The sequence below is a fragment of the Dermacentor silvarum genome, chromosome 5 (genome assembly GCF_013339745.2).
Source record: "Dermacentor silvarum isolate Dsil-2018 chromosome 5, BIME_Dsil_1.4, whole genome shotgun sequence".
NCBI classification, from domain to species: domain Eukaryota; kingdom Metazoa; phylum Arthropoda; class Arachnida; order Ixodida; family Ixodidae; genus Dermacentor; species Dermacentor silvarum.
Genome location: NC_051158.1, coordinates 49,305,236 through 49,317,658, shown reverse-complemented (window position 1 = coordinate 49,317,658; position 12,423 = coordinate 49,305,236).

Below are 12,423 nucleotides of genomic sequence, written 5' to 3'. Positions count from 1 at the left end.
ATATAAAGAACGTAGCTATGTGATTTGCAGTAACTCTAGCACGCTTAAGTCTGCATTTCGAGGCATGAAACATAGCGTAGCAAAAGTGATATGTTGGCCATTGCAGAATAACTTGGGTTTTACCTCATTGCATATGCTTATCTTCTGGATATTCGACTTTTCTTATCATATGTTTCTTGCCCTGCCTTCGGGTTTCTAGCATTGTTTCTCATATTTGTTTGTATCTCCAACAATTATGTTTTTATTTGTGCTCGTGACAGACGCAGTAAATAATTTTTTATTGTCGCAGCTATCATACGTCTATTTATTTCTTTACAATACCTTACAGGGCGCAGAGGGCATTGAGTAAGGGGGACGAACAAGGATATTATAAGGAAATGCAAAATATTCCTTTCTCAATCATGAATTGAGTCGTCAGTCAGTGCTGGTGTGTGTTTGCATTCTTCTCTCTCGTGTTTTTTGCGCTGTTCCCCTGTCAAGTGAATAAAAGCATTTTCTACGTTACCTTGATGTTCATGTCTCACTAATAAAATGAAACCAGTTCCACGAAGTGAAATCTGTCGAAACAGCGGAGATGTGGTTGTTCCTTCGGTCTAAAACTAAGACTACCACAGCGAAAAAAAAAAGAAACTTACGCGACAATTGCAGAAACAGAACAGACACAGCTACGCTGTTTCGATCGATTTCACTTCCTGGAACTGGCTGCATTTTTTCTTTTATACGAGGTGGTGAGTTGGGAGTGGTCACTTGCTGTTGAAAGCAGCAAGTGACCACTGCTTGCATGCCGTTTATAAAGATCGGCGTATTTTCTCTTGAATTCCGCAAGTTACTTCCGTAGCGCATCTGAATCTATTTTCCCTATTATTTCGATTTTCAGGCACAGCCACTCACAGAAGATTCACAACGCGACAATCAGTAACGGAAGCAGTAGGCATTGTTTAGCGAAAAGCTTTCTTTACGCCTCAATGTTAAATAGACAACAAAGTATTTAAAATGAGAATCGCGGAAGTTAATGCAGGTGCATTCTTGTCGAAAACATTCGGGGCAAAACAAAGCCGCAGTAAAATCTGCCTGTTTTTGTTCTTTAGCATTTTGGCACTAATAGTCGGATGACAACTATTTTGCATATGGGCCATCACCATACGAGTGCACCCACTTCAGCGAAGCGAAAAGAAGTGGTCAGTTCCTCTCTAAATGGGAAAGTTCAGCTTGAGCTGCATTCCATAGTCTGTGGGGTTTCGTTCTCAGGTGTTTTCATCAAACTGGGTCATATAGACAATTCCATAGCGTTAGAATAGTGTTAAAGTAACGAGCAAATATGAAACGAAAGCCGCAAATGAGGACACTGCTGGAGCGCACTACAACAAGAAGTAAGGGATGGGCTGAATTTTGCACGCAAGAATCGCAACATTCACCATTTACCTTCCATTTCGTCTGCGCCTGTCATGTTTACTATAGATACTGCCACCCAAACCTTGTAACTAATTTTAGACCATGCACTATGGGCATAATTCAAAGTGGTGACGAAAGTTGGCGACAATAAAATTGGCTTACATACAGAAAACCCGGTGTTTTTATTCCTGTTGCCTTGCTTAATGCACGTATGAGCACCAAACGTGTGGTCGCTCGCAATTTTTAACGAATCGCTATGCACACGAGCAGATGACGTGTGTGTGCTGGAGATGTCGACGTTTTTTCTTTGTCGTACTAGTGGAACTTTTTCCATATAGTGCCTGGCACTCGAAGCAGACGAATTATACGGGCAACGCCACGCTCACTGACATGTAACGCAGCTCCGAGCTAAATATGTTAGTGCGAGAAACGGAACAAATGACCCAAATCATACTTTCCCTTGCACAACACTTCCCACTCAGAGTGGAATAAAAACACAAAAGCGGGACAACAAATGGGATCGCAAAGATTTCGGCAGAACTATGAGATAGCCTTTATTATTTTCAAAACCTGTACGAGCACTTCGGTTGTCTAGAAAATAAAAAAAAAAGGAATCCTCATGCAGCGAATTCTCGAATGCTTGCTGCTCTGGCATACCAGGTGTGCACGCACGGCATGCCTGGTGCCTGGTGAGCATACACGCACACAAGGTATATATTGTGAACGGAACCTGCCTTCAAAACACGTCTCCGCTCTCTGGGCCTGCACAGCAGGGAGGAGTGGTCAAAAGGATGGAGGCGGCGGCGCTTTCCGCGAGGCCGGCGCGGCGGCATCAGGCCTTTCACCACCCTGGCGGGGGAGCGTTCATCGAGGCACCCTACGGTTACAAGCTCAACGGCTAGATGGCTAGTCGGGGCACCCCGTGGAGGCCGCGGTATCCAGGCTACGCTGCAGGCCGGAGCGATCTAAAATCCCTATATAAGAAAAGTACCGCCATCTACTCTTTCCTCCGCCGTCTCCTCTCCTAAAGCGCTTGCTTTTTTCTTTATTTTTTGCTTGCGAAAGCAAGTCGACGGTGGCGGCCCTAGAAAGTTCACGTTGAAGCTTTCAGGCCGGGCGCGCGCCGCCGTCGCCGCCGGAGACTGCGGCTGCGCCGAGTGACTTTCAACATGGCTCTGAGGCGGAAAAAAAATGTAAAGTAGTTAAAGCGCGCGCTATCATCGTCCAATCAGAGATAAAGGAGAGAGCGAAGCGGCGTTGATCAAACGATGGCGGCACTTTTCTTATATAGGGATTTTAGTGCGATCTGTCGGGCCATGAGCAGCAGGCGCAGCTATGCGAATTCTCGTGTCTAGAGGGCAAGTGCAAGGATGAAATGCTCCAGAGGTGTTTTTGAGATCGCATGTGGATATATATTAATGCGGCTGGTGGCACTAGGAGTGTCAATGAGGAAGAAAAGTGTATGTGTGTGGCGAACCGGTCACATGGTAGAAGTAGATCGGGGATGGTTGAGCTTAGGTGAGCCTCATATATTGTTAAAAAGGTAGGCGCACGTAGTAAACAAAAATAAAACATCAAAACTATTGATGAAGGCCGGACACCGGGCGAGACGTCGCAATCAAAGGTTTTGTTGTTTGGGTGCACTATGTCCTTCTTTCAATTTTTTAAACAGCACATACGAAGAACTACTTTCTTCATATATATATAAATATATATATATATATATATATATATTATAAGGATGTTTTATTGGTTGGCACTTGAAGCAGCGCAAGGGCGACTGTCCAAAAAGCGCAGCACGGACTCTCAGCACTAGCGGCGCTCGAGGGCCGAAGGAAGCGACCCACTAAGAAGGTACTGGAGAAGGAGACCCACTTCAAGGCGCTGGAGCGGATGACCCACTTCAGAGTAACAACGCTTCACTACAATTACACCGGGTGTGAAAAGGGAGCCGCCCGGCGACTTAACAGGTTATCACCATGAGTGGGTCATGGTATATCTTGAGGCGCTCCACATTGACGATGTCACGCCCTCGACGGCGCATGTCCGAAGACGGTTCAACGGGTTCGATGAGGTAATTTACTGGGGACGTGCGTTCGACAACACGGTAGGGGCCTTCGTATTTGGGCAGTAGTTTCGAAGAGAGTCCAGTTGCGGTGGTAGGGACTGAGAGCCAGACGAGCGCCCCAGGAGAAAACGTGGGCGTAGAAGTGCTGGTGTCACCGCGAATGCTCTTCTGCCGCTCTTGTTCATTTGTAGTAAAGGTCCGGGCCAGGTCGCGACACTCTTCAGCGTGTCTGGCTGTGGCAGATATAGGGGTATACTCAGACGTATCTGGCTTGTATGGAAGGATCGTGTCCATCGTGTGCGACGGGTGGCGGCCGTACAATAAGAAGAACGGTGAGAAGCCAGTAGTACTCTGAGGGGCGGTATTGTAGGCGTAGGTGACGAAAGGCAGAACGGCATCCCAATTGGTGTGGTCGGTGGCGATGTACATTGAGAGCATGTCGCCGAGCGTGCGGTTAAATTGCTCTGTGAGACCGTTTGTCTGTGGGTGGTAAGCAGTAGTTTTGCGGTGAACGACGTGACACTCTTTGAGAATGGCTTCGACGACTTCCGACAAGAAGACACGGCCTCGATCGCTGAGTAGCTCTTGGGGTGGACCGTGATGCAGTATGAATCGGTGAAGCAGGAAGGAGGCAACATCTCGTGCTGTAGCCGCTGGAAGGGCGGCAGTTTCGGCGTATCGCGTGAGATGGTCAACAGCGACGATGGCCCAGCGGTTACCAGCGGACGTCAGAGGAAGAGGTCCGTATAAACCAATGCCAACGCGCCCAAACGGCCGGTTAGGACATGGTCAAAGGTTGTAGACCTGCTGGCGAGAGGTTCGGCGAAGATTTCCGGCGCTGACTACACTCAAGCGCTCGTAGGATAGCGAGCCAGTCCTCCACGTCGGTGCCATCCGCGCCAGTGAAGATAGGTGGATCGCGTTGACGAGGGACACCGGGACATGCGGGTGGTGCGGGAGGAGGCGTTTGCTGGGAGGCGTCTTGCGGCATGGCAGATGGTAGTGCACGGGATCGACGCTCCAGGGGCATCGAAGGGGCTTCGGAGCGGTTTTGAAGGTACAGCACTCTCCACCAATTTAAAAGAATGTTTATTGGATGGCACCTGAAGCAGCGCAAGGGCGACTGTCCAAAAAGCGCAGCACGGACTCTCAGCACGAGCGGCGCTCGAGAGCCGAAGGAAGCGACCCACTAGAAGGTACTGGAGAAGGAGACCCACTTCAAGGCGCTGGAGCGGATGACCCACTTCATAGTAACAACGTTTCACTATGTGTTACAACGTTTCACAATATATTACAAGAAGTGCAGGCGCACGTAGACAAGCAAACGCATTCAATTTCGCACCCCGGCCGAAACGTCGATATTCAATGTTCTTGCTTTGGTATACGTGCGCCTGCGCTTCTTTTAATTTATTAAACACCGGAACATAACAACTACTTCCTTCATGTATATATGCCGGGTGTTATTTTAACGTTAAAAGAATTTTAAATAATCCCCTAGGTCATTGAGAACAAGCCTAGTTATTGAATTGGAGTAGTTGGAGAGCTAGGTATGCATTTCTTACACTGGAAACCAATACGCATGAGTGATTCAATTGTCTAAATTTCACTAAATTACGCATAAACTAGTTACTTTAGCGCCCATATTGTGATGCACGAATTCAAGCCAGTAATTTCGCCAGGCACAAACATTCGAAACTAATTTTGACACTTGCACCAATTTCCAGATAAGTGCAGTCACGCTTACCGTATAATAGACTGTTGTTCCACTTACCTTTTTAACAAAGCGCGTTTTTGTGCATTGAAATTCAAAAGATACAGGAACACCAATGCATTTCGTCGAACACTTTGCGAACGCATACCTCAAAACTGGTGAAATCCCCAGAATTCAGTTCCAAATGGATTGCACTTTAAGAGTCACCGGCTGCAATGCGTAAATTGCAATATGTAGCGTAACCTAATTAGTTTGAAAGATAACTAGCAAAGCTTGCTAATTTGTCAAATCTTTGCTTTCACTTTTATTGCAAATAATGTCTCTCTTTGAGAGTGATCTAAGTCAAGGAGCAGAGTCTTCCGACATGTCCCGTATGCATAGTGCAACGGACAGTGCTCTGCTCCGAAGCACCGCCAGTTGCACTTCGCTCCTCGAAGACGCAGGGTGTGTGTCGAGTGATCTCCTGAACAAGGCTTTGCAATGTGGTGAACTCTGTTTAAATCATGGATCCGTGACTTCAAACAGGTTCAACGTAATGCTAACGCATTTCTGTGGCACTTACCCCTGAGTCATCTCTATTTTTTAAAGCGAAGCCTTCTTTGCCTCTTGCTTCGACTTTTCCCTGCTGCTGGTGGTGCTGCTGTTTTGCACGCCGCATTTGGCTGTGGTTCAGAGCGTGTATTTATGTGGCAGGAGCGTGGCAGAGAGGAAGTGCGACGCGAGAAGCACGTTTGGGCATTTGCACCACGTGGAATGTTCACAAAACCTCGGGAGCGCTCTTGGCGTCGCCACAATCGCCTCTTGACGGCTGTAATTATCCGTGACCCTCCGCGAAAGCATTCCCGAAACTGCAGCGCTTACCGTACGTCCTACAACGTTCCAGATCTAGCCAAAGTCAATGTGTTATCAAAACTGAACTTGTGAGAACTCAAGACCTATATCAGTAAAGGTGTGAACGAGCCAACGCAAGGATGAAGACGGGATGTCGCCACCCACAAAATGGTCAAATGCGAATATTGCCCGCCAATACTCGAAGTGCTCTCGAATGGTAGTCGGACCTTCCCAATTGTTAAAGGTGTTCTATTGGATCTAGCTACGGCCAGATCGTATCAAAACTGCACTTGAGAGAACCCAAGAGTGGATCCTCGTGCTGAGGAGAGGTGGATAGAATGGCAGAGAGGACGTAGGGGAGAACAGGCAGAGAATGGGTAGAACGGACGCAGCCCCGGAACAATTGAATGTCGATTAACAGCATCGGCACTGTTCGCTCGCAACTCGCATATATTTGGGGAGGGTGGGGGAATCAAAAGGTGACGTAAGAAGGCGAGGAGACTGCACTACTAGACACGAAAGCGGTTGCGGACAAACTGGATAAACTTAAGTTCAAGATACGGCACGGTACGTTTCTGCTATTTCTGAAAAATTAACACCCTGGAAATTTGTCAAGCGGACAACTGCCGCACGGCGTGCAGACTCAAAGCCCCATAAAATCACCGTAGCATGTAGGCGTCGCGCGTCATTTCAACCTTTCTGAGCCCACCGTGGTAGCCTTGCAGCCATGGCATTGCTGCAGGTTGTGGGTTCGATCCCCACCGCGCAGACACATTTCGATGGGGGCGAAACACAAAAGCGTCCGTGTTCTTAGATTTAGGCACTCGTTAAAGAACTCCTGGGGTCAAAATTAATCCTTAGTCTGCCACTACTGCGTGCCTCATAATACGATTCTGGTTTTCGCACCTACAGCCCCATTGTTCAATTAAAATTTAACACATCTGCCACGATGCGATCTGTCGAGTAAGGAGAGTGACCACACTTATCCTTCTCGGAGGTTATGAACAATGGCGCACAACAATGCCCCAAGCCCACACGTCTCGCTTGGTGTTCTGTTTACGACGCAGACATGAATCAGTTGTGCATGCAAGATAACATTTACCATCAACTCACCACTCTCGTACTGAATTAACGCTGAAGAAATTAAACATTCGCCGACAACATCACCGCTAATTAACGTCAATCAAGGCAAACAACGCATAAAGCTTCGCTTATGTCGATTCCCGCAGTGCGTGGGAAAATTTTTTTTCATTTAGTTAACCCCAAATGAGCAATAATGGTATTGCTTAGATTGTTCTGGCGATCACGCAATTCACCAATACCGATTGTTTTTCAGGTTGGCTGCTTGTGACGCATCTGCTCACGGCATTGCGAAGGCGAGAGCAAGCGATCTTTTAACGCGATAGCGTTCAGGGCCCCGTGTCGCAGAAAATCCGACATCGGCGTCGGCATTGCCGCCTCGCGGCCGAGAAATCATCCCCAACCACGCAGGCCCTCCAAATATATTTTACCACTAAAGTAGCTCACACTTTGTCTTGCATTCTTTACGAAGTTATTCCTCGGAATTTTGAGAGTGACAGCCCACAAACAATTGTCATGAAACAAAACACCGACAGCGCATGCCTTTTATGGCATATCTTCTCAGGCTGAAATATTAAAGGTGCAAACAATAAAAGAAGGCCGGCCCAATGAAAGAAGCCACGTTTCTACCAGAAAGCGCGCCTTCGTGCATAGCGTTCACCGCCAGCGTTTCTCGGTAAACATTACGGTTACATTAGCTACAGTTGCCGGGAAGTGTGAGAAATAGTCACGGATCTTTGAATGCTATCGCGTTCCACTCTTGAAAGCGAACCTTAAACGTCCTCCAAATTCTTTTTATTGCGATAGCAATTATATGGACACTCAAAAGCGGATTTCTGCCGTCGGCGTCGCCGTAGCCGTCGCCGTCGCCATCGCCGTGAGGTTCCGTATGACGTCATTTGGAGAAGAAATCGTCGCCGCGCGCCGAACGCTGTATGTGCGCGTGAAAGGGCGCGAGGGGCGGGTCTTTCACGGGGAGTGAACGCACGGCGGAGAACAAACGCGCGTTCTGCGCCGTGCTCGCTTAAGGGCTGCAGAAGTAAGCGTCTCTTTCCTCCTTTACAATCACCATATATGTAGAGCAAACGCACCTTCTTCCGACGCGCGAGAAGCCGTGGGGGAGGGGGAGGGAAGGGAGGCGACGTTTAGCTGCGGCACCAAGTGCCTATTTATATCAGAGGCTCCGGCAACAGTCACCAACGCCGCACGCATTTTGAGCGAACGCGGGCAAAACGCGGATGGCGTCGACAACAGTTCTGCGTGTTGCCGATGCTGCTGCATGTCCAAGTTTATACAGCTGATAAAGCTAATATCATTACTCCGTATAGCTCTCTACAAGTTTGCTATCGCAATTGATGCTTCGCCTTTCAGGCGAAACTGCGACAACTTTTTTTATTTCGTTTTATTGCGATAGCAATTATATGGACACTCCAAAGCAGATTTCTGCCGTCGGCGCCGTCGCCATGAGGTTCCGTATGACGTCAACGGCGATGAAATCGTCGCCGCGCTCCGGACGCTGTATGTGCGAGTGAAATGGCGCGAGGGACGCGCGCTTTCACGGGGAGCGAACGGACGTCGGAGAGCAAACGCGCGTTCTGCGCCGGGCTCCCTGAAAGCCCGCAGAATTAAGCGTATCTTTCCTCCTTTCCATATATCCGTCGCGCGAATGGCTGTGGGGGGACGGGAGCGAGGGAGGGGAGGTGATGTTTAGCTGCGGCACCAAATACGTATTTATACAAAAACGCCGCACGCGTTCGGTGCGAACGCGGGCAAAACGCCGACGGCGTCGACAACAGTTCTGCGCGTTACTGGTGCTGCTGCATGTTCAAGTTAATACAGCTGATAAAACTGCTATCCTTACTCCGTACAGCTCTCTAATAATTTGCTATCGCAATTGGTGCTTCGCCTTTCGGGCGAAACTGCGACAACTTTTTTGGCACGAGACCATAAATTCCCTGGAATAATATGGAATGGAGTGGAATAATATTCGGCTCACCTGTTAACAGGGGCCTCATCTTCAGATCTCCAACAATTCCTTGCTTTCTTCAAAAAGCGCTTTATGGCCCTTTCAGGTTTCACACCCAATGTCCGCCTTAATAGGATGCTCGTACACAACCAGGGCAGAATACCAGACTACCTTTCCATGTGAAAAAAAAAAGGAAAAGGAAACTGGTCTTTTTCACTTAATTCAGTTATCTTATGATGGCTATAGCCCCACTTTTGACGCGCGTCTCAACACACGTGTCGTACCACAACGTACCACAACACAAGCTCTTCTGTAACCCTAGTGCTTATAGAGCTGCACGGGTAACAACCCCGTGCAAGTGCACGGTATACGAGAACGCCCCGTGGGCAATCTGTAAATACGCGGTGGTTTGGTCACGTTCCGTCCACGCGCAGGATAGGGTGCTCTTATAATACTCCGCGGTTCTCTCGTATATTTGCTGCCGCGTGGATCGGCAGCCACAAAAGACGGGCCTTCTGGCATCGGCCCAGTGCGCCGCGATAAACAGCGGGCGTTCCCGAACTCTAGGAAAGGTCCATTGTGCCGGGGTATGGGATGCTAGTTGGCTTAGTCGCTCAGAATCAATGGGCTCGCAGAAATGACATTATGATGAGGAATAAAAAAAGCCGTAAAGTGGACATTTGCCGTGTGACTCTACAAAGTGGATAAAGAGAGAAATAGACGAAAGAAAGAAGAATGGCAAGGAGGTTAACCAGAAAAGGAATTCATTTTTAAAAACTTTTTGTGCGCAAAACAAACAGGAACGAAGAAAATGAGCAACACAAGGACTAACGTCCTTGCGTTGCTCCTTTTCTTCGTCCTGGTTTGTTTTGCGCACAAAAAGTTTTTTTCGAAATAGATTTTTTCCAACTAGGCCGACTCGCAGTTATGCTTCAGAAAAGAAAGTTTGGTTTTCCACTCCGCACAGGGGCGGTGATAGGAGGAGGAGGAAAAAAATTGTCGAAAAAAAAAGATTACAAAAAAAAGATAGGAAGATTAAAGGGAGCGAGGTAATTAGAAGATAGAGACCACCCGTGTCGCGTGCGCACTGTTGTCGAAAAAAGTTAGCGTCATTTTGCTGAAATTAGTTGCACCCAAAATGAAGGAGGAGGAAAAATCCAGGAGGTTTTTATATGATTGCAACTGGCATAGGCTAGCCTGCAGTCAGGGAGCAAAATATTAATGTAGTTCTACAGAAGAGGAGACAAAACGTACATGTTCAAGCACTCTGAAGTTGCGAACGACCTGAACTGTCATGCAATGCCTAGTAGAACAAACAGCCCAATATGTGCGAAAGTGGAAGGGCACATTCGTGGCAAACTTGTAATGTAATGTAGCGCAGCTGTGATGAAAAAGAAATAGTTAAAGGAAACCTGCGGCTAGTTGGTTTTGCTGAATAGCGGTGATGATTCTGATGCCACACTTTCCTTGTGCGTAGTGCGGTCAGTGCACCTGCCTTGCTATTTTATATGTATGTTGTCCACTGCAAGTAAATTATACTCTGTGTCTATACTTCCACCATCCCCTCTGAAAGCGTGCACCTATCAAAACCTGCAAATATCACTGAAGACAGCGATTTGGGTGGCCCTATATTATGAGCCCAACAAGTGGACTTCAATTCTTTTCTCGCAGGAGAGAGCATTGGGTGGTCTTTTGCGACACCTAGTAGGATCTTTGAAGAATTAGCTGCGCTTATATTTCTTTCCGAAAAGACAGTGATCCTTATGTGCCTGCTTCGTTGTTTTATAGGATGCGGCATCAGTTACTGTGCAGCCGTGAAGAAATTGTGGCCCACCAATCCTAATTTACACCATCTCGCCTTCTGGCAGAATTCTTGAAATAAGAATTACCTTGAATAATAAATAACTTTCACTATCTCAGAATATTAGGACGACGACCATCATAGGAGCCAGCAAGCGAAAAATTAGCTCCGCAGTTTTAAAGTAAAATGTGCGCTACTTTAAGGCGGAAGGAAAGTTCGTCTTTTGTGCGTCTACGTACAGCTTGCGGATTTTCCCCGAAAGCAGTTGGGTGAGTTTGTTGGGCAACGATGAATTTACCCCCACTCTGCTAACTGCTAGCGTCTTGGTTACTGCCACTTTTAAACCAATTGACCTAGTCATAGTGTGGTGCCAGCTTTGGTACCTGCACCTGGAAAAATATTTTCTAAGCAAGGCAACCTTTTCTTTCAGTGAAACAGTACGATTATAATTATGTTGCCTCATACTACATTCAGCTAGATATCCACGCTCGTGCCTCGTGGCCCTACCTCCATACAGCTTGCGAATTTAAATCCGCTGAGATTGTTTTTCTCAAGTATCAATCAAGTTGTCATACTTCTGGTTCAATGAACAGACGATCTTGACGCACGAAATGTGTCCTTAAAGAAAGTATATAACGGTCATCGCCCTTTTCGGAAGACGTTACCGTTGCCGATGGCGGGAAAGAATTAAGTACTTACGCCTTGTTCAAGCAGCTTTAGTACGATATCATTACGATTACCTTATGATTCGATGAATGCGATATTATTCAGCGCACTACTATTTCTCCTATCTCATGGTCACCTGGGAGTTGTGTATATATAATTCGTATATATATAGCCCCCATGGTCGACCCAAACACCAAAGCAAAACAACTGGCCTAGCCTATTTCTAATAAATGCGGCAAATGTATGCGAGATCTATCGATATCTTATGCAATCTAGCTATGATTATGCTTTATAGTTACCACTGTTTAAGGCATTGCACTGACACAGCAGCTAACGCAGCTGTCCCGAATGGAGGTATACTTCCATTCGGACAGCGAAATGTATATTTGTGCGGAGTTGAGGGAATCCAATGCCCGCCCACACAATTTCCGCCCCTCCCCCTGTCACGTGGCCCTCTATGTGACAGGACTGCCCTGCTCTTCCTTAGCCGCTCCATCGCTGTCACTTGGACGCTTTGATCCCCGCGTATGGTGACTCCCTAGATTGTCAAATGCCAATTTCTGGCCTCTATAATGCTATCGCAGTACAATCTTTGCAAGGACACATCGTGCATGGTTACCTTGACCAGGGGAGGTTCCCTGCAGGAGGTTTCAGACGGCAGGACTTGTTCCTTGCTTCGCGCCGCACGTAATAAAAGCTGACAGTGCAAGTAAACAACGTGTCAATATTTCCTGTACATTGGCGGCGCCTCCAGGACACCAAAGGGGCAACGGAAACATCACAGCTTGTAGCCGAGCTGGTCCCTAGGTTAGACGCCTGATGAAGCTACCGTGGTGGGGGAGGTATAAGATAGACCGTTCGTTATCGCGGACAGCCGATCTTGTATGACATCTTCGCCTGACGGCACT